Source organism: Engystomops pustulosus, chromosome 7, assembly GCF_040894005.1.
Source record: "Engystomops pustulosus chromosome 7, aEngPut4.maternal, whole genome shotgun sequence".
Classification (NCBI taxonomy): Eukaryota; Metazoa; Chordata; class Amphibia; order Anura; family Leptodactylidae; genus Engystomops; species Engystomops pustulosus.
In genome coordinates this window covers 51,982,318-52,009,081 of record NC_092417.1, presented here as the reverse complement: position 1 = coordinate 52,009,081, position 26,764 = coordinate 51,982,318, and the positions used below count along the sequence as shown (strand labels likewise).

The window sequence follows — 26,764 nt, the reverse complement described above, 5'->3', positions numbered from 1 at the left end:
CCACCCTGCTGTGTAATCCACAAAAAATACTGGCAAACTTTTATCATTTACCGATATTATTTCAGCGCTTCTTGCGCAGCTGTTTACATTCCCCTCACCCGCCATATCCTAAACTTATAAGAACGCTACTACACTTGATCTTATACAAAAGGTTCTTAGAAGTGCTGTTTGGGGAGTAGCCTATAGACAGGGGCTTGGATTGGCGAAAGCTCGCCTGGCAGCGGAGCGCCAGCTCCATGCCAAGATCCAACTAACATAGTTTTAACTGCAGCACCTTTAATCTACTACTAGTTCACTGCCTCCATACATGGTCCCCTTATCAAACGAGCTGTGTCAGGCCGAATTTTGGGTTGTTTTCATGGCTTCCATGTTAACTTTGTCGCCACCCTGCTGTGTAATCCACAAAATATACTGGCAAACTTTTATCATGTACCGATATTATTTGAGCGCTTCTTGCTCACCTCCTTTGGTTCCTCTCTGCCACCCATTGGTTTGAAGCCTGAGTCCATTTAGGGTATGTCGCCATGGCACTCTCTAGCCTGCTGCCGCTGCCTCTGCATGCCGTCCCCTATAGTGTCAGGGTCAATTATTGGATGTTTTAGATGCTATCTAGCTTCATTCTGTCACTCTGTCATGGCCATGCTGTTGCCCATAATTTTGGCATAATGTTGCGATTATGCAGCCTCAGAGGCATCCATGCATGCTGCCCCTGCTGTTTCCTGTCCATTTCCGTGGTGTTTCCATCCTTTTCTGAGGTTCCCAGGTGTTTGGCCAAGCTTCCCTGTGCAGAGCCTTGGTCCCCTTGAAAAATGCTCGAGTCTCCCATTGACTTCAATGGGGTTCGTTATTCGAGACGAGCACTCGAGCATCGGGAAAAGTTCGTCTCGAATAACGAGTACCCGAGCATTTTAGTGTTCGCTCATCTCTAATCACGATCACTAAGTGGATTGCAAATGATGTAATAATTCTGAATCATTCTTATAGCTATGTGCGAGTCCTCAGTAATACTAAGTTAAAATATATGAGTAAATAAGCAATTTCCATTCTGCCACTGTCGGCACTATATTGACAGTGTTTTAGAGCTACCCCAAATTTGCAGTTCTTTAAGGAGGAATAACAGAGGAGCAGCATATTGTTCTTTTGAAAAATAGGTACTCCAGAATAGTTATTTTATGGACAATAGAAGCATTTATTTAAAAAAAAAAAAAAAACTATTGCTGGTTTTGGTTATCAAATAAAGTTTGGAATAGTAGACAGTCCGTTGAATGTTGATGTGCTCTGGACAATCTAGCATGTGATCACACCAGTTTGATCAGGTGATATTTTGCACACATAGTGGCCCCCACATACAGGGCATGTTTTCCAAATCCATGTGTTCCAGCGATTGTTCTGTCCGGCAATGCACCTTGTAGTGGCTATAAATTGTTCCTATGGGATGAGATCATCAATGTTTAATTACTGGACAAATCCCAAAATAGAGAAATCCTTTAAGATGGGAATAAAAGTAGATGCATTTACATGTCAAGGCAAGGTTACAGCTATAGGGAATGCAGAGGTATTAGTTATACACAGGTCTTTGTGACTTAAAGGGGTTGTGCAGGATTCTAAAACGAAAGTTATAAATGGCTTTTGGGGGGGATATTAAAACAATGACCATCTTATGCTCACCTCCTTAGGCTCCCCCATTCACCAGCGGCACCATAGGGGTGCCGTCCCTATCATTGCCGCGCAGGTGTAGGAGGTGTGACGTATAGTGCTGAGGGTTAATGAAAGTGTCTAAGGGGGTGAATATAAGAAGTTTATTGTTTTAATAGCCCCCCCCCCCCCCCCGCCACCAGGTCATAGGTGGCTTTTACTTTAGATTCTGGACAACCCCTTTAAGAAGGGCTTCTAGCCCTACTGCCGTCAGCATTAAAAATAGTAGGTGGATAGGTGATAAGCCGCACTGAGGCTTATACTAGGGGTGTACATCACACCTCTTTGTTTAAGTACACTATTGCTATATTTTTATAGTACATTGTGAAGGGCATTTTGGAGGCAGGTCAAGCATTACAGGATTTCTCATAGTTATGGATTTACTGGAACAGTGAAGCCACAAACAGCTGCAATGTCACCAGTTGCCTGGCTCTGCAATACGTATTATCAATCCAAGCGCACTTTGCTGTTCATACACAACAGTCTCTTCTAGCTCCTCCATTGCCAAGAGGCAGTGGACAGAACGTGGCAGACATCCAAGAATCCATGAAAATAACAAAGCTACAGACACTTTTGTACATTGTCATTACAGATGCCCAGGACACACAGTAATTGCTCTGCTATGGCAGAAACAGCTCCTACATGAAAACTTGTGTCTTAGAAGACATTGTAGGCAGCCTGGGTACAGCACTGGTTCAGTGCACAGCAAGAACTTGTTGGCATACTTCGTCTTACACTTTGTTAAGCTTCATTAAAGGGTCACATTAAAGTGGATGTCATCTAAAGCAAACAAAAGTAGTTACTGAGGCTGTGGAGCAGTCACAAGTGACATTTATGACAAACTGTATTCTTTGGAACGCCACGGGTTTCTATCTGCCCTAACACCTGATTGTGCAGATGGCACCCGCAGGCAGGTGGCCCAAATAATTTCTGGGCTTGCTGACAATATGAGATTGCAGCACCTCCTTCACTACCTATATTGGTGATGCTGACAGAAAACAAGCAAATGTGAATCTAGAAGCCCCTGGGGCTCAATGTGAAATCTGGAACAGGGCACCAAACATGGGTCTTTACTTCAGGACTCCTCAGGGCCTGCATGTGACGGAGACAAGGGTGGATTAAGACTGGCATGGGTCCTGAGCTGTATGAATTTTATGGCCCCTACAGGTCAGGGATTCACTCCCCACATATGGTACTAGAATCAAGCTTCTTGGAGAACAGAGGATCCGTCCCTTCTGTCTGCTTTTAATATGGGGTTTCAGGACCATTAGAGGATCTTTAAAAGTCCTAAAAATGGTGAACTTGTGTATTATGGGTATGAACAAGGATTTCATGGGTGAATGGCCTTCTCAGTATAAAACTTGGTGGGTGTTTTGGGTAGCCATGGGCCCTGGGCTACCACCCAATATAATCCACTGGAAACCAGCATATGCCACAATAACATCAAAACAACAATGTCAGGGGATCATCAATGGCCACTAATTATTTTATGCTGGAAGCCCCTTGCGTGCTGAGTGTTGATGGGCACTTAGAAGTGAATAAATCTGTGTGAATTCCTATAATGGCTTGGGGGCTCATACATTTTTATGCCTAGTTGACTAAAAGGGGTGAAGAACGTGTTATTAGTTTAATCCCAGCATCCCTGGTGTCCTAGGGTAGTAAAGAAGTTATTTCAAGACAGACGTACAGGCAGGTAACATGACAGATGGATCACATTCAGTTTTAATTTAGAAATCAAGATGGAAATGACACAATTGTCAGATTAGGTCTAGGCGGTCATAGACAACCAAGCACTCCTTACCACCAGGAACTTTGAGAGAAGCCCCTTAAAGGGAACCTGTCACCAGGGACCTCATTTTCACTAAAGACAGATTGTGAAAGCCCCCGCAGTGCAAAAATGACTCTGCCTTTTCTAAGCATTTGCATTACAATATAATTGTGTGTTATAACTTACTCTTGCATCCTGACAAAATCCTGGGGTAGTCACAGGGGTTGGGCTTTGGTTTGGATGCATTTTAATAAACAACATGTGACTTGTCTGAGCTGCAGGCTGCCTTGATCTTTGTGCTCCTGTACAGCTCCTCCCTCCCCCACTGATGTCAGCTCACCAGGCTGTGACCTCTGAGAAGGAGCAGGAGGTGGAGCTGTACAGGAGCACAAAGGTGGGGGCCAAGCTCTGCGGAGTGGATAACACAGACAAGCCACATGTTTTTTTTTTTAATGCATCCAAACCAAAGCCCAGCCATGTGACTACCAGGATTTTGTCAGGGAGCAAGGTAAGTTATAACACACAATTATATTGTACTGCAAATGCTTATGAAAGGCAGAAAGGCAGATTTGCACTGCAGCTGTAATGGGCTTCTGCAACCTGTCTTTAGAGAAAATAAGGTCCCTAGTGACAGGTTCCCTTTAAGAACATATATACCTTACACAACTGATTGATATTGTAATTGCTTATAAACTTAGCCCTTGATCCATATTAGGGATTTTGCTTTTATGCATCCTTTATCATCTGTTAACAGGAGACTGAATGGAGCCTAAGAAAAACTTATTTATCCACTTGGTCCTTACATCTGTGGGCCCAGGAGCAAGCATGACTAAATATCCTGTAACACTATACTGCCATCTACTGTAGATGCTTGATATTACAAGCTTATATGGAAAGTGTAGCAATATGACTATGATACTATTATAGCCCCTACAAGTTTGGAATTCACTTTTTACCTGTCATCAGAAATTGCCCTCATAAACCACTATCAGTATGTTGTCAGGCAGCTGAGCAGCTTCCAGCTCATGGTTCTTTCATGGTCCAGTGTGGTGGCATCATCCAGAAAATCTACTTTGAAGTGAGATGTAAATTGGTATAATGAAGTCAAGGAGGCGGAGAGTATAACACTGAAGTCGGCTTTCCCTGCCTCAGAATACTCTATTCACTGTAATTGAAGGTCTTGCTCCTGAACTCGGGCACATGATGTTAATCACATAGGAGGAGGTGTTCAGAGGCAGGGAGAGCTTGACTTTGGTGGTAAACTCTCTGTCTCCCTGACTTTATAGAACCAATTAACATCTTACTTCTAAGCTGATTTTCTGGATGATGCCGCCACACTGGACCATAAAAGAAACATGATCTGGAAGATGTGCAGGTGCCTGACAACAAACTGGTAATAATTTATATGGTAAATTTCTGACAACAGGTTCCCTTTAAAGGAAATCTACCATCAGGATCATGGATTATAAACCAAACATACTTACATGCTGGTGTGTTCTCCCTTTATTAGGATATGCTCTTCTTTTAACTTCTTATGCCCTTGATTTTTAAGAAAATACGCTTTAAAAATTATGCAAATGAGGTGCTCATGGCTCCATTAACTTCTATGAAGCTTGGAGCCCCTCAGGCTCATTTTGAAGCCTTTTTTTGTAAAAACTAAAGCATTAAAACCTTAAAGAAAAGGGGGCACACACCGGCATGTAAATATACTTGGCTTATAATCCATAATCCTGATGGTAGATGTCCTTTAATCTTCAGTTTCAGGACCTTCAAATGTCCTGAATAGGCTCTTGTGTACATGTGTATTGAAAGTAGAAACAGATTACGAAGGATTTCATGGGTTAAGGTCCTTCCCTGTATAAAATTTGGTGGGTGATTTTGGTGGTCTTGGGCCCCTACAAGGCTTTGGCCCCTGGACTACTGTTCAAACCACCTGTATTATAATCTGCTACTGGCAGGAGCACTTCACATGACCCACTCCCAGACTTGTACTTCATAGCAAAAAATCAACCTGTGCATTTTCCATTTTTTATCTCCTGTGGTGAATTGGATTATTATTCAGTAGGGGGGGGGGGGGCATATTGGGTCAATACAAATGATGTGGGTCATAATACTGGTGACATTGAGGCATAATATATCTAAATTTGCAGACATAGCTCTTGTCCCTTCTTCCATCTTCTAAGAGTTTATCAAATCCAGGACTGCCCCTTTAAGTCCAGGTGGTGGCATGGTGTTCTTTGACTGTACTTATTCACGCTGCTTTGAATAACCTGCTGTAAGAATCAAGGCAACACCATTCACTATTATTCTGTACTTTATTCCATTCCGTATTCCACTTCTTCATGATACAAGTGATATAAATATGCAGCGCTAAAGTTATACTTAATAATCCGACACTCAGGTTTTAAAGCCATCTGTGTTTTAAACAAAATCTGATTACTGTAGTGAAGCAAGGTGACCATATGGCTGAAGAAATGGGGGAACAGATGCAGCCAGCCTTCATTTTCCTGCAGAGGTTAGAAATGTATTCTGCAATATGTGTAAGGTGATACTGTTACCCCTGCTGTGCAGTGTGGGGTGTAGTCCGCTGCTGGTAGTTGTCCTGGATGATGCCTCAGAAGGTGCCCCAGTGATAAGCTCATTACTGCCAGCAGATTTTAATCCATTAAACTACTTGTTCCTTCAGGTAGGGTATGAAATGTCCTTTCTTGAATTCCATTTTATGGGAAATATCGCCCATTTACATATAAGGAAGGATCTATGCAAATAAGATGATTTTGCCAGAGATGAGTCAAATTTAGAGGTTGCATGGGGAATGTCACTTCAGACTTCCCTATCTTCATGCCCGCAGCTGCATCGCTATTGGGTCAAGATCATTGATTGATTGGAGAATATTTTTGTATTCCGACTTGAACCCAGGTCCCCAGCACTGCAAGGCTGTAATGCTAACCACTAAACCACCGTGCCAACATATGAATCTTTCAGTGCAAATAGAGACAAGTATCAGTAGGGAAAAGTATAGTAGTGTTGGGCTGGTAAGGTTGAAAGAGATCAAGTTTAAAGGGAAGATACAGGGAAGATACAGGGAACATTTTTTTTTCCCTATTCACATTTACTCTTTGTTTATTATTATTTTTCTTTTACTCTTTAATGCTTTTAAGACCTCCATTCCGGCAGGAGGTATTCATGCGTGTTGATTCAAAGGCTACATTCAGACTAACGTATGGGGGACGTATATACGGCCGCCGTATATACGGCCGATATACGTCCCCCATACACTTCTATGGGCGCACGGCACCCTACGGGAGCGGTACGGTGCAGCACACGTGCGGCACCGTACCGTTCCGTACCCGGGAAAGAGATAGGACCTGTCCTATCTTTTCCCGTAATACGGCGCCGTGCGCCATAGGTTGCTATGGAGAGGGGCGGGGGTGAGCTGCGCTCACCTCCTCCTCCTCTCCCCGTACACTGCCGTTGCCCGCTACGGTACGGTACGGGCGGGCAACGGCAGTGTGAATATAGCCAAACTCTTTTTCTGGGGAGGACTCCATGAATGCTGGGGTGTGCTATACTCCTTCTTAAATTATATCATAAACTATTCGGCTGATAATTACAAACCTATAAACCCAATCTTAGTAAAATAAAAACTTGTATAAGGCAACTCGTAGGACGTATAGTTTACTTGCTAGTCTCATACTCACAGTAGTGGTTTCCACCATCCCATGTCAGCAGATCTCACATCCCGATGAAACATCCCGATATAATCTTTTTAGCCTGGTCTTGGCCATTGATCTTATAGACAGTGATGTCACAGGCTGTCTGTGAGATTGATAGCTGAGAACAGCTGAGGAGTGGGGCGTGCAGGAGGACTGTGGAATGTGGCGTGCATAAATTCATAAAAGCAGGCAGATCCAAAACGTGCTTCAGTGACGTGGGCAGGAGCGCACCGACTCATTTACATCATTTCATGGAATCAATTTTAGAAAATTTGTGCCGTTCGTAGACATAATAAAAACAGTGCCATCCCCTGGATCAGATGTCGAGCACATAAGTTATGTCAGTAAATCTGATGGTAGATGTCCTTTAAAGTTACCTTCTGTGTCCATCCCCAATCCATTTGCAAGCAGTAAGTAAAATCTGTATACAGGTAGTCCCAGGGTTATGTACAAGATGAGTTCTGTAAGTTTGTTCTTAAGTAGAATTTGTAAGTAAGTCAGAACCGTATACTTTATTATTGTAACCCCAGTCGAAATTTTTTTGGTCTCTGTGACAATTGTATTTTAAAAATGTTGGGTTGTCATAAGAACCAGGATTAACAATAAATCTTAATTACAGACACATTTGATAACTGTTATAGCTGTTTACTGTAACCTAGGGCTAAAGTACAGTAAATTATCAAAATACAGAGGTCCGTTTGTAACTAGGGGTCATCTGTAAGTAGGGTGTTCTTAAATAGGGGACCGCCTATATAGTAGAGATGAATGGGCAACCTACCTGGAGCTCTCTGCTCTTCTCAGGGTGTCTTTGATGATTTATTTTATCTTGCCCATAGGGTCTCTTCTAAAATTACGGCTGGCATCCTCACAGATGCTACCTTTAATAATTAATAATAATAATTAATAATAATTATGCAGCACTGCACAGCGCTTCCCAAATCAGTCCCTGTCCCCAATGGGGCTCACAATCTAATCAACCTACCAGTATGTTTTTAGGAGTGTGGGAGGAAACTGGAGGATCCGGAGAAAACCCACGCAAACAGTCACAGATACACCCCCTCTATTGTCCTAATTCAGGAAAATGGAAGTAGGCCTGTAGGTGATTCACAGGCAGCTTCCCTGAATAAGTCAGCACCAATATTACTAGTGGAGAACTGATGGATAAAGTGACGAGAGAGGTGGAGGCTCTCAGGGCAGAATGCAGGACACTAGATATTCATTTCTTCTGTAAAGTCAAAATTTGGTTTTCATTGTGGGTATTTATAACAGTGAAGGCTATCATGAAATCTCACCACTGAATCTCAATTACATCAATTCAGATATTAATACAGACAGTCTGTATGGAAAAAAAACTGTCTACTAATTTATTTGTAAACCTACCGTTAGGAAATGCTGAATAAAGTTAATATTGGATCAACTCTTGAGACCTCTTTCAGCTTTTGCATAAAGAGCAGGCATGATGCATTGCAGTGACCATCTGGATAAGGATAACATTACAAAGCTTTCCATTGAAAAAAGGAAATGCTGTCTGTTCATGAACTATTCTCTGCTCTCTATTAGGCAGCCAGAAGAGAAACGACTCCAATATTCCTAATGTAATGTCCAATATCCAATACAGGCAGTCCCCGGGTTACGTACAAGATAGGGTCCGGAGGTTTGTTCTTAAGTTGAATTTGTATGTAAGTCGAAACTGTATATTTTATAATTGAAGTTCTAGACAATTTTTTTTCTTTTGTCCCAGTGACAATTGGAGTTTCAAAATTTTTGCTGTAATTGGACAAAGGATTATCAATAAAGCTTCATTACAGACACCTTACAGTTGATTATTGCATTCTGGGACCATAGTAAAGCATCCAGAGAGCTTCACCAGAGGTCATAGTGGGCTGAGGGGTCCGTCTGTAACTATGGGTTGTCTGTAAGTCGGGTGTCCTTAAGTAGGGGACCGCCTGTATTACTAATGTAATGTAATGGGAATTCATTGTATTACTTTCCTGTACATTGATATATTATTGCACATTTCTTTCAAAAGCTGAAGTGTTAATGGTTTATTTTTTATCAATTAACTAAATACAATGTGAATGAACAGGAATTCCTTTTTTTATTTTTTTCCTTTTTATTTTATATAGCACCTACAGATTACGCAGCGCTGCACAGATCTTGCCAAATCGGTCCCTGTCCCCATGGAGCTCACAATCTAAACACCTTAGCAGTATGTTTTGGACTGTGGGAGGAAACCGGAGGACCCGGAGGAAACCCACAATAACACGAAGAGAACATACAAACTCTTTGCAGATGTTGACCTGGGTGGGATTGCTGCAAGTCCTCTCAACATCATTGAGGGAATTTTTAAAGCCTTGCCCTAGAGTTTTATGGAGGACAAGGCATTTATAAAGCCTAATTCTTGCCAGTGTCCTGGCTTTTGTGATACAGTGTAAAGGATCATGGCAGGGCTGGAAGGAGATGGACGGGGCATCAGTACTGCAGCCCACCAAATTTACTATAGTCCCATACAGCATATACACATCAAATACATACATACACTATACAAACACCATACAGACCAAAAGTTTGGACACACTCTCATTCTAAGAGTTTTCTGTATTTTCATGACTATAAAAATTGTAGATTCACACTGGAAGCATCAAAACTATGAATTAACACATGTGGAATTATATACTTAACAAAAAAGTGGTAAACAAATGAACATATGTCTTTTATTCTAGGTTCTTCAGTAGACACCTTTTGTTTTGATTCCTGCTTTGCACACTCTTGGTTTCTCTTGATGAGCTTCAAGAGGTAGTCACCTGAAATGGTCTTCCAACAGTCTTGAAGGAGTTCTCGGAGATGCTTAGCACTTATTGGTCCTTTTGCATTCACTCTGCGGTGCAGCTCACCCCAAACCATCCTGATTGGCTTCAGGTCTGGTGACTGTGGAGGCCAGGTCATCTGGCGTAGCACCCGATCACTCTCATTCTTGGTCAAATAACCCTTACACAGCCTAGAGGTGTTTGGGATCATTGTCCTGTTAAAAAATAAATGATGGTCCAACTAAACACAAACCGGATGGAACAGCATGTCGCTGCAAGATGCTGTGGTGACCATGCTGGTTCAGTATACCTTCAATTTTGAATAAATCCCCAATAGTGTCATTGGCTGGTGACTCAGATGAACTTATCCTCTGCAGCAGACGTGACTCTTGGTCTTCCTTTCCTGGGGTGGTCTTCATGTCAGCCCGTTTCTTTTTACAGCTTAATGGTTTTTGCATCTGCACTGGGGGACACTTTCAAAGTTTTCCCAATTTGTTGGACTGACTGACCTTCATTTCATAAAGCAATGATGGCCAATCATTTTTCTTTACTTAGCTGCTTTTTTCTAGTCATAATACAGTACAAACTCTAACAGTCTACTCTGTAGGACTATCAGCTGTGTATCCACCTGACTTCTGCACAACACAACTGATGGTCCCAACGCCATTTATAAGACCATGAATCCCACTTATTAATCCTGACAGGGCACCTGTGATGTGAAAACCTTTTCTGGTGACTACTAATGCCAAGAGTGTGCAAACCAGTAATCAAAGCAAAAGGAACCTAGAATATAAGACACATTTTCAGTTGTTTCACACTCTTTTGTTTAGTATATAATTCCACGTGGTTATTCATAGTTTTTATGCCTTCAGTGTGAATCTACAATTTTTATAGTCATGAAAATAGAGAAAACTCTTTGAATGAGAAGGTGTGTGCAAACTTTTGATCTGTACTGTATATACATACATACAGCATCATATACACCCATGCAACATATACACAGACAAACAGTATATACGCATCACATAGACACACATATATAGCATATACACATTACCATATACAGACATACAGCATACAAACACACATACAGTATATACAAACACACACACATCCAGCATATATACACACCCAATACCCCAGATACTGGGGTCTCCTGACACTGCAGGCCCCATAGCAGCTGTTTGGCTGCTACTTCTGCAGTTATGCCCCTGAGTCACTGCCAAAAAACTGTGGGAGCCCATAGCTGAAATGTCCTCCAAGGTCTGACCCAGCAGTGATCCCATCTGGATCTACTAGGAGGCTGCAGCCGGGATGCTGTGTGTCGGTGGAGGGAATATTAAGACAAGCGTAGAAAATGCCACTTTTAATAAATTCCCCAAATTGAGTCTTACATGAAAAGATTGTACAGAAGGATTTGAACAAATTTAAATCTATAGTTATCCAAGATGTCTGGAACAATCTGCCTGTGGAGTTTCTTCAAAATCTGTTTGCAAGTCTACCTAAAAGAATTGATGGTACATTGAAGGCAATGGTAGTCATGCCAAATATTGATTTTATTTAGATTTTGTAGTTTTTATTCATTTTTTCAATACATACAAATAAACTAGTGACAGTTTTTTTCTTTAAAGGATTCTTATGTTGCATCGTTTCAGACCTGCCTAAAATGTCTGCATAATAATGTATATTGGTAGGATTCCCCAGACATAACATGCAGTACATTTATGTGAATGCCATTGTGTGGGACCATATAACCACAAGTAAAAGTGCAGGTGTTAGAGCTGGTGCACTGTATAAACTAAAAGAAATTTAACATACACATACAATATACATACAATTCTTCCCAATCACAGATCTTCGGGTCTGTACCACAGTCCTGGGTGACAGAAGGTATGTTCTGTATGTCAACTGTAACTGCAATCTCCAGACTCAGAATTTACTGCAATCTTGAAGCAATGAACCTTTAGTTCTCTGCTCCACCATTGTACCTCTGCTGTGTAGCAGCATATATGTGGGGTGGGGCGGGGGGCATTAAATGAGGCAGCAGAAAAGTCAGGGTATGAAAAAGGGCATGTTTTAATTAGGGCAACAAAATGAAGGGAAGGCTACAAAGATGGGGGCAAAAGTAGAGCTTTTGTGGCTACAGGTAGAGGGGTCAGATTAGAGGACATTGTGGGGCATAACACAGGATGGGATGTCACAGGAAGGAGGCATTATACTATATAGGTATGGTTGGCTCCATGTCTCCGTAGGCCCCTGGGTGACTCAACTGTGGGGTTGGATTTAGGGTGTTATAATGGGTGTTTAATGCAGAGCAATATACACACCAGTATTTCTGTAGGTGTCTGATTGAGCAGACCCGCACCATACTTGAGTGTAATGTTCTGTTTCCCTGCATAAATAAAGTGTCAGGCGCACTGTAGCTCCTTTCATGTCTGTGGAAGACAGCTAAGAACAAGGTGGTGGAATAAATTGTATTATTCACTGTTATATGTCAATTGGATATGAAACGTAATCTCATGAACTACACTTTTTCTCACTTATCTACACGTCTGAGTCCCTCCAGATACACTTCCATACATATGTCACTGATAATATTATGCTGCTGACTTTAGGTTCAGGGTCCCTTTAAGGCTCTTGGATGTTAAATAGGGTAATGATATACAGTTCTCACAGCTCAGTCTGAGAACAGCCCAGAAAGCGAAAGTGTTATGGAGGGGCCAGCGTTACCCACCCTGATTGAGGGATTTACTAGTCAATAGGATTTGGAGCATGCTAAGCGAGAGATGGAGCTGTAGCCAAGCAGAGAAGAGAAGGTGAGAACAATTGTGTCTGTATATCTGAGCTACTGCATGCAGGGATAGAACCTGCAATATTCTGACCATAGCTGGGAATGCAGGAAGTGGGAACAGCCGTCATGTGGATCTACATGTCAGAGTTTCCACGTTGCCTTGCTGGCATAGTGAGTGATGGAACAAAGATGTAGAATAGAGATGAGCGAGCACTAAAATGCTCGGGTGCTCGTTACTCGAGCCGAACATTTCCAGATGCTCGAGTGCTCGTTTCGAGTAACGAGCCCCATTGAAGTCAATGGGAGACCCGAGCATTTTTCAAAGGGACCATGGTTCAGGAATAAAATGTGTTATTTAATTGAAAAATAATGTCTTCTGATAATTTGCAAACATCTGCGATCTATTCTTCACTGTTCCGCGCGTATATTATCTCCCGACAAGTTAGCAGATGTAAAGAACAGTGAAGAATAGAATAAAAACAGTGAACACAGTGAACACAGTGAACACAGGATCATTTAAGATAAAAACACAGTGCAGAACACAGTGCAGAATAGATTACAGATGTTCGGCACATCTGCTTACTTGTCGGGAGATACGCGCGGAACGGCGCGAACAAAATAGCATGTGAAGAACAATATATATGTGTGTGAAGAACACATTGCAGATGTTTAAATACATCTGCAATGTGTTCTTCACACATATATATTGTTCTTCACATGCTATTTTGTTCGCGCCGTTCCGCGCGTATCTCCCGACAAGTAAGCAGATGTGCCGAACATCTGTAATCTATTCTGCACTATGTTCTGCACTGTGTTTTTATCTTAAATGATCCTGTGTTCACTGTTTTTATTCTATTCTTCATTGTTCTTCACTGTGTTTTTTTTAATTAAATGCTCGATCTCGAGCAGGGGAAATACTCGTCCGAGCAACGAGCCGTCTCGAGTACCCTAATGCTCGACCGAGCATCAAGCTCGGACGAGCATGTTCGCTCATCTCTAATGTAGAAGTCTAAGAAGATCTCCTGACAACTTCTCAAGGATTAACTCAAACCTGAGAACTAATCTGATAGGGAAAAAAAAGGATTTTGGTGTAGGATGAGGCAACATTTTAGAAGGAACTACCGTAATAGATCCTGTATTTTTAGATATTATGGATTATTAATGGCTACAAGAATGTATTTAAATGCACTGGCTTATCATATCTTTTATTTTATCAGATGTTGTATTAAATTGAGTTAAGTCGATAATGAACAGACCCATAAATTTAAAATTTACCAGAGGTCCAGGAGCCCTACTAAGATCAGGACGGCATGGGCACCGATTTTGCGAAATTAATAAATTCCTTGCCACTTCACCATATCTAAAAACTCCTGTATATTTAGGATAGAGACCTGAGGACAGGGCCGGCGCCAGCACTGGGCAGAGCTGCTGGGGGGCCCACATAAGGCTGTACCTAAGGAATCCATGGGGGTGAAGGGGGCTGTATCTAATAGATTCATATGGGGTTTAGGATGGCTTTATATAAGATAACCATGAGAGGGCTGTTTTGTATTATAAACTAGGGAATATTTTAGGGAACAGGAGACTGTTTTAGTGTCAGAATTTTTAATGCCATCACGCGAGTTGACTCCAAAGGGCCTACTAAGGCTCTGTCGCCCAGGGGCCTTCTGAAACCTGGAGCTGACCCTGCCTGAGGAGATTACAGATATGTAAATCATCAGTAACTAAATCTTTAGAGATACTAAGATCACTAGAGACATCCTTGACCCTTCTAGAACTAAAGGCATTTAGGTTGTCAATGTATGACATACGAGCATACATTGACAACATACGAGCCGGCCATAAACACTAGAAAAGATAGAGCATGCTCTACCTTTTTCCCGTGCACAGTATGGTATTGAATGGCTGTCCACTATAGGCATCTATGAGGATACGTACATCCCCACAACGTCCAAGTAACCAGGTGTTACTGCACCCCACAAGTTATGCCCTTTCCCTCTCCAAAGCTATACAAATGGTGTATGCTGAAGATATAGTATGGTGCAGGAGAGCACCAGAGCATAGGTCAAGCAAGGTTAAACCAGTAGATGATTTGTGTAATGTGGGTTGTACCAGTTTAGCTTCCCCTTTTCTTCATTATACCACAGCATGTTATGTGTCTTGGCATCATACCTAGCAATATTACGAAAATACAATTGTTCCACTTTGTTTATTGTACTTCCATTCTGAAAGCCGTCCTCTGTGTTATGGGCTTTATTTCCTCACTAAACATCCCTTTGCATGATACACCCATGGGAGCTACTAATGAAGGGTGTTACAACTTGTAGGATCCAGTGGTTCTAGCTAATTGTTAGCAGTATCCACCCACAATACAAAGTTTATTTATTCAGACCTGTATCATCTATATTAACCCTATAATCAAAAAGTGATACTAAGATGGAAGTTTTGTGTGATGGAGTCAAAGAGACAGATAGTAGACCTTTTCTGAAGACCTGTAGCAGTCATATTCAAGGAAATATTTTTCTGAGCTACATCCAGAGGTTCACAGAAACCATCCAGACCGGAGCCACAACCTGCAAGCTGCTAGCACTACTTCAGCCCAGCCTGCCACCAGATTCCCTCTTTCTTAAACCGTCCCTCTCATCATATAAGGGTATGAGAGGACTACCGACAGCCATCTGAGGGCAACCTTGACCCTCCCAGCTAGGCCTCACAACTAAGCCCGTTCTACTTCTGGGCTACAACTTCCCGTTCCCATTTAGGCCAAGGTGGCTACGTTGCTGTTACTTTGGTAATTCATAACCCAATTCATGCATTTTGGCGGTGACAACTCTGGATGAATGTGCTGGTGCTTCGTCGTGTTGAATTAGCACCTTCTTTTTCGCCAAATGTGGCCATGTCTCCTTCAATTTTTGTCAAAGCGGTCTAATAACTCACTGTAGTATTGTCCAGTGATCGTTCTTCCTTTTTATAAAAAATCCATGAGGATGATACTGTTTGCATCCCAAAAAATCGTCGCCATGACCTTTCAGGCCGATGGGATAGTCTTCACCTTCTTTGAGGTAGATTCACTCGGAGAAATCTATTGTTTTGATTGTTGCTTACTTTCTGGTGTGTAATGATGAATCCAGGTTTCATCAACGGTTACAAATCAACGCAAATGTTCCTTCAGATCTCGCTCACATTGCCCCAAACACTGCTTAGAAGTTAACAGCTGCATCCACTTGTTGTCCACTGTGAGCAATCGCGGCACCCATTGGGCTGACAATTTTTTCATCGGCAACTTATCATGTAAAATATTAATTGTCGTTCTGGTTGACACACCTACAGCCTCTGCTACTTCACGCACTTTCGTTTGTCGATCAGCGAGTATAATGTCGTGGACTTTTTGAATGATTTCCTCGGTACCAAGTCTTCTGGGCGTCCTGGTCGTTCCTTATCAAAAACTGATGTTCGCCCACGTTTCCATTTGTTGAACCAATATCTAGCTGTGGTCATAGATGGCGAAGTGTCACCATAAACAGCATCCAACTTTGCTTTTATCTCCTCGCATTTTTTCCCATCCAAAAACAAAAAGCGAATTACTGAACGATACTGCTCTTTTTCCATCTTAGCGAAAATCACAAAACATGTCTTAGTCTAATGGCTGCCAAATCCAAACTAGCCAATCAATTAGTCTGCAATTTGTTTTGCCGTCATTTGATACATGGAATCAAACGATGATAACACCAACTTCCTTCAGGAACGCACTCCGTTGTGAAACATGGGTACTTATTGAACCGCCCTTGTTCATACAGTCTTTTAGGAACATATGAGATCTATGCCTAATCTTAGTCATGTATGGCAATTAGTAATTCACCTGTAGGAAACACATCTTTTGACAGCTACCCAACACGTTCTCTATAACCTAACAATAAGTTCAGTAGATCGCATCTGTCAATCTGTAGAAAGGGATCCTTATGCTAATGGTGCGTGAGTCCCAGCGTTGGTATGGAGACAAAATACACTGCTCAAAAAATTTACGGGAACACACAACTGACATTTTCTAGATCTGAATGAGTGAAATATTCTCTTTGAATGCTTTGTTCTGTGCAAAGTTGAATGTGCTGACAACAAAATCACAAAAAAAAATCATCACTGGAAATCAAATTTATTAACCAATGGAGGCCTGGATTTGGAGTTACCCCCAAAATTAAAGTGGGAAAACACACTACAGGCTGATGTAATGTCCGTAAAACAAGACAAAATGAGGCTCAGTATTGTGTATGGCCTCCATGTGCCTGTATGACCTCCCTACAATGCCACAGCAACCCACACAAATGTCTCTGGCAGTGCAGCTCATCCTGGATGACACATCAATGTGAGCTGTGGCAAGAAGGTTTGCTGTGCCTGTCATCGTAGTGTCCAGAGGCTGGAGGTGCTACCAGGAGACTGGCCAGTACACCAGAAGATGTGGACGGGGCCGTAGTTTAATTTAATTTTAATTTATTTACAGCCCCCATATACATACTCCTAAGTTAAATTATATAGAGTACTCCATATAAGGCCACACAGATTAATTAAATTCCAGCCCCTATATACAGATCCCCCAGAGTATGCAGTGACAAACTGCACACACTTTACACAGCCTCCTCCAGCAGCACACAGCCTCCTCATATACACAACCTCCCTCAGTATGCACAGCCCCCCCCGATATACACAGCCTCCCCCTGTACACACAGCCTCCCCCTGTACACACAGGCTGCCCCTGTACACACAGCCTCCCCCTGTACACACAGCCTCCTCATATACACAACCTCCCTCAGTATGCACAGCCTCCCCCTCAGTATAGGATTGGTAGGATAAAAAGCCAGATGAGACATGCGCTGTTCAATGATGTGTTGACCTTTCATCAGAATAAAGGTGGACAACGCGTTTCAGGAACGCACCGTTCCCTTCGTTAGGACCAAGTCACAATGTTTACATTAGTTCATTGGCCTTCGGTGATGATGTCACACTGGCCTGTGTCCTGCAGAGCAGTGTGCTGCTCCACTCTGTCTATCAAATACATCGGTGCCTTAAAGGCATCAGTGTACTTCATTTTTCAGGTAGTACTTGCCAGCATTTGGCAAGTTCATACTAAAACGGTGATCCGTCGCCCCCAAAGGGTCAGCAATCGGCCTCCTGAGGAGTGACCAGATGTGGCCCTGGTCATACAGGCACGTGGAGGTCACACACACTACTGACCCTTATTTTGTCTTGCTTTAGGGACATTACATCAAAGTTGGATCAGCCCATGCATTTTTCCACTTTAATTTGGGGGGGGGGGGGGGCTCTAAATCCAGGCCTCCATTGGTTAAAAATTTGATTTTGAGCATTGTATATTAGTTTTGACCTCTGCAGAATGGAACAAATCTTATATTCTACCTGTAAATAAACTTCTTACATAGCAATTGGAATTTACACTGTTCCTTCAGAGACAAATTACTCTGTCAAAGTGCGCAGCATCATACATATTTTATTTCATCCTCTTGTGTGAGCCACACTATGATTCCTTTTATCTGTCAGCATCATGGAAATAATGGAATTATGTAAATGTTGTAATGTGTTGTATGCATGGCTCACATTATCGACGATATCTAAAATACCGTCACATTGGGAAATTTATCATAGTGGCGTTTCCTAATATAATAGTTGAAGCGGTTTCCAGGAGTTATGGAACATGGCTACTGCCTGGCCCCGCTTATCTCATATTGATGATCTGTCTATACCAGGGATATGTCATAGGTCTCAAGGTCCTGGAACAATACTTTTAGCTTTCTTGCACTTGTAGTGTTCTATGACAATATGCAGAGATTAGGTGTGGTTGTTTTTTTCTGAAATCAGACAGGAAATTCTCACATCAGCCATAGAGGTGTCAGTCTCTTTGTAGCTATTTATAAAATGGAAGCTCCAGGACTGATAGGGAAGTTATTGTATTGCTCATCATTAATGAGATGGATACATGACATCCGTGCGTGATGGAACATTTCTGTGATAAATTAAGAAGCTTTTTATAGTATGTAACAATTAATTTGCCTGGATTTCCGAGACTTATACAATGTTGTTCGTCATACTATTTGTTAAGTATATATTGGGGCAGATTTACTTACCTGGTCCTGTTGCGATCCCCGAGGTGCAATGTCAAGATCGTGCTTCCATTTTCCTGCATGTGTTACTTCCCCGCTGAGGTGCACCGGAGTTCACCTTCTTCTTCCCGATGTATGTGAGTGCATTGTCTTGCGACACAATTTGAATTGTAAATCCCGCTGTTTGTCCGAATCAGTGAGGTTGTCCGTCGGCCACCCTCCCCGATTTGTGTGGCATGCGCCGAAAACCCCCACTTATATGCAGCAAAATAAGTGGGAAACACAACGAAAATACGCCGTGCGGACCCTTAGTAAATGTGCCCCAATGTGTCTGCTCATTCTTAAGTTGTGCAGCAACTTCAAGGTGCTTTTCTGTACTGCTCCGATTTGTTTGAGGTTCCTCTTTCTGCTTTTGACCCCCCTGTGATTGAACATATCACATGGTCATTGCCATGAGATCCAGCTTTATATGAGCTTTGCATCCAGTCAGGAAATGAAAACTTTTTCTCGGATATTAACGACTCGGTTTGGCTGGACAGGAACCTCTTCATTTCTCTATCTTTTCAGAGAAAACTTTAAAAGGAGTCTATCTGCTCATTCTGCTTGACCAAACATCTCCCAATATTAACGTTATTGCTAAATATAAAACTGGACACAAGTTCCTCGGCGCTTGGAAAGTTGTCTGGGACTTATGGCTAAAATAGCCGACCCCTTCTTCGTGTGCTCTAATTCTCAGTGCTAGTATCAGGAGGGGGTTCAGGTAGGTCTAGCAGGAGAGACCCCGAGAACTTGCTACGGGCCTCTTATACAGTGATAATGTGAAAGGGGTTTTCCCTGTCTGATAGCAGTCTGACCATACAAGGGACTCCTTGTATTATACATCACTATAATGCATGGGTCCGGTCTTGTACACTGTGCTCTGTCCATGTAATCCAGCTAGTGCATGGTCCAGGCTTCAAAGACCAACCTTGGCCACGTGTTTTAGCCCTTATTCATATAGGGGACTAAATGCACTTAGCTCATCACACTTGCTGGAGATCCCATCAGCCATATCCCCTGAGATCAGACAGGGGAATTGTTTTTATTTTCTATACAATCAAAAATATGTGTGATCAGGAGCTTGACATATTGGTATCATATGGGTACTATAAGGTATCTCTTTCCTGCATAAAGTACTATAAGCTGCCAGACTTCCTTTAATCTACTGCCTGAATAAAGAAGGGGAAGTAGAAAGGTGTTGGGTAGAGATGAGCGAACATGCTCGTCCGAGCTTGATGCTCGTTCGAGCATTAGCGTACTCGAAACTGCTCGTTGCTTGGACGAATACTTCGCCCGCTCGAGAAAATGGCAGCTCCCGCCGTTTTGCTTTTTGGCGGCCAGAAACAGAGCCAATCACAAGCCAGGAGACTCTGCACTCCACCCAGCATGACGTGGTACCCTTACACGTCGATAGCAGTGGTTGGCTGGCCAGATCAGGTGACCCTGGGATAGACTAGCCGCTGCCCGCGCTGCTCGGATCATTCTGTGTCTGGATGCCGCTAGGGAGAGAGCTGCTGCTGGTCAGGGAAAGCGTTAGGGTGTTCTATTAGCTTACTGTTAGGCAGGAGTGATTCTCCAAGAACCCAACAGCCCTTCTTAGGGCTACAATAACGTTCTACTTTTTTTTTTTTTTATTTGCATCTAGTACCATTTTGTGAGGAATTAGCAGTGAGACTTGCTACCGTTGTGTTTAGCTCTTAGTGGCACACATATCCACCTCAAACACCAAAGTGGGAAAATTTAGTAGGGGTTGGATTTCAATTAGGCACAGTCTGCCATTTTTCCTTTTTTATTTTACGTTTATTTTGTTTAATAACTCAGTGTCATCTCATCTGGCATAGTAGTGTGCTTTCATACTTGGCTAGAAAATAGCCATAGGAGAATCCAAACGGCTTACGCCTACAGTAGCGTTATATATTTGATTTCTGGTTGATCTGCTGGTGGCTGTACTTGCTGCAGTGCATCTACTAGCCAATTGTGAGCAATTTGTAGAGAGACTTGCGACCGCTGTGTTTTGCGCTTAGTGACGCACATATCCATTGCAAAGACCGAAGTGGGAAAATTTAGTAGGGGTTGGATTTCAATTAGGCACAGTCTGCCATTTGTCCTTTTTTATTTTACGTTTATTTTGTTTAATAACTCAGCGTCATCTCATCTGGCATAGTAGTGTGCTTTCATACTTGGCTAGAAAATAGCCATAGGAGAATCCAAACGGCTTACTTACGCCTACAGTAGCGTTATATATTTGATTTCTGGTTGATCTGCTGGTGGCTGTACTTGCTGCAGTGCATCTACTAGCCAATTGTGAGCAATTTGTAGTGAGACTTGCGACCGCTGTGTTTTGCGCTTAGTGACGCACATATCCATTGCAAAGACCGAAGTGGGAAAATTTAGTAGGGGTTGGATTTCAATTAGGCACAGTCTGCCATTTGTCCTTTTTTATTTTACGTTTATTTTGTTTAATAACTCAGCGTCATCTCATCTGGCATAGTAGTGTGCTTTCATACTTGGCTAGAAAATAGCCATAGGAGAATCCAAACGGCTTACGCCTACAGTAGCGTTATATATTTGATTTCTGGTTGATCTGCTGGTGGCTGTACTTGCTGCAGTGCATCTACTAGCCAATTGTGAGCAATTTGTAGTGAGACTTGCGACCGCTGTGTTTTGCGCTTAGTGACGCACATATCCATTGCAAAGACCGAAGTGGGAAAATTTAGTAGGGGTTGGATTTCAATTAGGCACAGTCTGCCATTTGTCCTTTTTTATTTTACGTTTATTTTGTTTAATAACTCAGCGTCATCTCATCTGGCATAGTAGTGTGCTTTCATACTTGGCTAGAAAATAGCCATAGGAGAATCCAAACGGCTTACGCCTACAGTAGCGTTATATATTTGATTTCTGGTTGATCTGCTGGTGGCTGTACTTGCTGCAGTGCATCTACTAGCCAATTGTGAGCAATTTGTAGTGAGACTTGCGACCGCTGTGTTTTGCGCTTAGTGACGCACATATCCATTGCAAAGACCGAAGTGGGAAAATTTAGTAGGGGTTGGATTTCAATTAGGCACAGTCTGCCATTTGTCCTTTTTTATTTTACGTTTATTTTGTTTAATAACTCAGTGTCATCTCATCTGGCATAGTAGTGTGCTTTCATACTTGGCTAGAAAATAGCCATAGCAATAGGATAGCATCGTTTGGTTTTAAAAACTCAAAAACACAAAAAAAAAAAAAAACACAAAAAAAAGTTAAAAAAAAATTAAAGCTATAACTCTCATTTTAAAAATGTTTAACCCGAGGGCTAGGGGTAGAGGACGAGGGCGGGGACGTGGGCGTCCAACTACTGCAGGGGTCAGAGGCCGTGGTCCTGGCCGGGGTGAGACACCACCTGCTTATGAGGGAGCAGGGGAACGCCGCAGAGCTACACTCCCTAGGTTCATGTCTGAAGTTACTGGGACTCGTGGTAGAGCACTGTTGAGGCCAGAACAGTGCGAACAGGTGATGTCGTGGATTGCTGACAATGCTTCGAGCAATTTGTCCACCAGTCAGTCTTCCACGCAGTCCACCCATGTCACCGAAATCGCCACTCCTCCAGCTCCTGCACCTCAGCCTCCTCCCCCCCAGTCTGCCCCCTCCCAGGAAAATTTGGCATTTGAACCGGCATACTCTGAGGAACTGTTTTCTGGACCCTTCCCACAGTCACAAACCACTTGTCCGGTTGCTGCTGAGCAATTTTCCGATGCCCAGGTTTTCCACCAGTCACAGTCTGTGGGTGATGATGACCTTCTTGACGTAGTGGAAGTGTGTAAAGAGGTGTCCGACGATGAGGAGACACGGTTGTCAGACAGTGGGGAAGTTGTTGTCAGGGCAGGAAGTCCGAGGGGGGAGCAGACTGAGGGATCGGAGGATGATGAGGTGACAGACCCAAGCTGGGTTGAGAGGCCGGGTGAACACAGTGCTTCTGAGACGGAGGAGAGTCCTCGACCAGAACAGGTTGGAAGAGGCAGTGGTGGGGCCAGACGGAGAGGCAGGGCCAGAGCTGGTGCATCAGCGCCAAATGTGTCAACTAGTGAAGCTCCCGAGGGCTCTTGCGGCGAGGGCTAGATCTTCAGAAGTCTGGAGGTTCTTTAAGGAAACACCGGATGACCGACGGACTGTGGTGTGCAACATTTGCCAAACCAGGCTCAGCAGGGGTTCCACCACTACTAGCTTAACTACCACCAGTATGCGCAGGCATATGAATGCTAAACACCCCACTCAGTGGCAACAAGCCCGTTCACCTCCGGCCGTGCACACCACTGCTCCTTCCCCTGTGTCAGCTGATAGTCAGCCCCCTGCCCAGGACCCTGCCACAAAAACCCCATCGTCGCCTCCACGATCCTCCACAGCATCCACCAGCGTTCAGCTCTCCATACCCCGTGGGCACGGCGCCATCAGTCGGTAGCTCTAGGCACAGCAGCAGTGCCGTTGCTAAGCGACAGCAGGCGGTGCTCAAACTGCTGAGCCTAGGCGATAAAAGGCACACCGCCCAAGAGCTATTACAGGGCATCACGGCGCAGACTGATCTGTGGCTGGCACCGCTGAACCTGAAGCCAGGCATGGTGTGTGACAACGGCCGTAACCTGGTGGCGGCTCTGCAACTCGGCAGACTGACACATGTGCCATGCCTGGCCCATGTGTTAAATCTGATAGTTCAGCGTTTCCTCAAGACATACCCCAATCTGTCAAATTTGCTCACGAAGGTGCGCCGCATCTGTGCGCATTTCAGGAAGTCCAGCACAGATGCTGCCACTCTCAGGGCAGCGCAGCGCCGCCTCCAACTGCCCGCTCACCGACTGTTGTGCGACGTGCCCACGAGGTGGAATTCAACACTGACCATGTTATCCAGAGTTTACCAGCAGCGCCGAGCCATTGTAGACTGCCAGATGTCAACTTCCACCAGAACTGGTAGTCAGGTCAGTCAGCTTCCTCAAGTCTACAATGAGGAGTGGACGTGGATGTCTGATATCTGTCAGGTGCTGAGTAACTTTGAGGAGTCAACACAGATGGTCAGTGGCGATGCCGCCATCATCAGCCTCACCATCCCGCTGCTTGGCCTGTTGAAAAACTCTCTGATCAGCATGAAGTCGGAAGCTTTGCGCTCGTCACAAGAGACGGGGGAAGAAGATTCCCTTGTTGATAGCCAAAGCACCCTTAGGTCTGTTTCTCAGCGCATATCGGAGGAGGTGGAGGTGGAGGAGGATGAGGAGGAAGAGGAGGAGAATGTTGGCGAGACACAAGAGGGGACCATTGTTGAGTCCTTCACTGTTCAGCGTGTATGGGCAGAAGAAGAGGAGTTGGAGGAGTTGGAGGAGGAGGAAATGGACAGTCAGGCCAGTGAGGGGAGTGAATTCTTACGCGTTGGTACTCTGGCGCATATGGCAGATTTCATGCTAGGCTGCCTATCCCGTGACCCTCGCGTTCAAAGAATTTATTCCAGCACCGATTACTGGGTGTTCACTCTCCTGGACCCACGGTACAAGCAAAATCTTTCCACTCTCATCCCTGCAGAGGAAAGGAGTGTGAGAATGCATGAATACCAGTAGGCCCTGGTTCACAAGCTGAAACAGTATTTCCCTTCTGACAGCGCTAGCGGCAGAGTGCGTAGTTCTGCGGGACAAGTAGCGAGGGAGAGTAGGCGAGCAGGCAGCTTGTCCAGCACTGGCAAGGGTACGCTTTACAAGGCTTTTGCCAGCTTTATGTCACCCCAGCAAGACACTGTCACCTGTCCCCAGTCTCGGCAGAGTAGGGCTGATCTTTACAGAAAGATGGTGAGGGAGTACGTAGCTGACCATACCATCGTCCTAAATGATCACACAGCTCCCTACAACTACTGGGTTTCAAAGCTGGACATGTGGCACGAACTGGCGCTGTACGCCTTGGAGGTTCTTGCCTGCCCTGCCGCTAGCGTCTTGTCCGAGCGGGTTTTCAGTGCAGCTGGTGGCATCATCACCGATAAGCGTACACGCCTGTCGACTGACAGCGCTGACAGGCTGACGCTTATTAAGATGAATAAAGCCTGGATTTCTCATAATTTCCAATCTCCACCAGGTGAAGGAAGCTCAACCTGAATAACTGATCCACTCCTCCTCCTCCTCATTTTCCTCCTTCTCCTCCTCTTTGTACAGTAAAGCAGAGGAAACTGGCTATTTTTTGACAGGGCCCACTGGCTCTAGCTATAGTACTTTAAGCATTTAATTTTTCTGGAGGGCCACCGACCCGGTCCTCTGTTTTAAACAATTTTTGGGAGTGCCACATACAGGCACTCAATCTATTCAATTTTTCTGGAGGGCCACCTACCTGCTCCTCTGGTTTGAAAACTTTTTGGGACTGCCACATACAGGCACTCAATCTATTCAATTTTTCTGGAGGGCCACCTACCTGCTCCTCTGGTTTGAAAACTTTTTGGGACTGCCACATACAGGCACTCAATCGATTCAATTTTTCTGGAGGGCCACCTACCTGCTCCACTGGTTTGAAAACTTTTTGGGACTGCCACATACAGGCACTCAATCTATTCTATTTTTCTGGAGGGCCACCTACCTGCTCCTCTGGTTTGAAAACTTTTTGGGACTGCCACATACAGGCACTCAATCTATTCCATTTTTCTGGAGGGCCACCTACCTGCTCCTCTGGTTTGAAAACTTTTTGGGACTGCCACATACAGGCACTCAATCGATTCCATTTTTCTGGAGGGCCACCTACCTGCTCCTCTGGTTTGAAAACTTTTTGGGACTGCCACATACAGGCACTCAATCTATTCTATTTTTCTGGAGGGCCACCTACCTGCTCCTCTGGTTTGAAATATTTTTGGGACTGCCACATACAGGCACTATCCAAATTAAATTGTCTCCATAGCAGCCTCCACACGTTGTCTCCATTGCTACATCCAAAAGTCGTCCATATAGCTGCCTCCATACATCGTCCCTTTATCAAACGAGGTGTGTCAGGCAGAAATTTGGGTTGTTTTCATGGATTCCACATCAAAGTTGTTAACTTTGTCGCCACCCAGCTGTGTTATCCACAAAATATACGAATAAACTTTTATCATTTACCAATATTATTTCAGCGCTTCTTGCGCATCTGTTTACATTCCCCTCACCCGCCATATCCCAAACTTATAAGAACGCTACTACACTTGATCTTATACAAAAGGTTCTTAGAAGTGCTGTTTGGGGAGTAGCCTAGAGACAGGGGCTTGGATTGGCGAAAGCTCGCCTGGCTGCGGAGCGCCAGCTCCATCCCAAGATCCAACTAACATAGTTTTAACTGCAGCACCTTTAATCTACTACTAGTTCACTGCCTCCATAATAATAATAATAATCTTTATTTATATAGCGCCATCATATTCCATAGCGCTTTACAAATCATAGGAAACAAATACAAATGTAATGTAACAGAGCACAACATTTGTATGGAACAACAGGAGTGAGGTCCCTGCTCGCCAGAGCTTACGGTTTATGAAGATGATGGGGTAACACGAGGTAAAAGAATATTTAATGGTCAAGCCATTCTTCTTAGGGAATAGAACAAAATATAATAAATGGAATTGCTGTCGCTTGAACCACTCAGCCGTCATCTTATATACCAGGTCCAGGGTGAATGGGACTGTAGAGAAGTCTGGTGCCTGTTGGTTGCTGGATAACAGATGGGAGGACGACACAGGACGGGTTAGTAGAAGAGTTAAAACTTCATGCAGTTAATGAGTGTTATAGGCTTGCCTAAAGAAATGGGTTTTAAGAGCACGTTTGAAACTTTGGAGGTTAGGTATTAGTCTGATAGTCCAGGGCAGAGCATTCCATAGAATT

General features: G+C 43.6%; 1 protein-coding gene across 1 annotated transcript in view; it reads left to right on the top strand.

Moving 5' to 3' along the window:
* The first annotated feature begins 12,721 nt into the window (after positions 1-12,721).
* Positions 12,722-26,764, top strand: part of CEP170B (centrosomal protein 170B) — a 75,650-nt gene continuing 61,607 nt past the window's right edge. The window contains exon 1 of the mRNA XM_072115885.1: positions 12,722-12,802. The gene's annotated coding sequence lies outside the window, so the exon portion shown is untranslated. The remainder of the gene's footprint in view (positions 12,803-26,764) is intronic.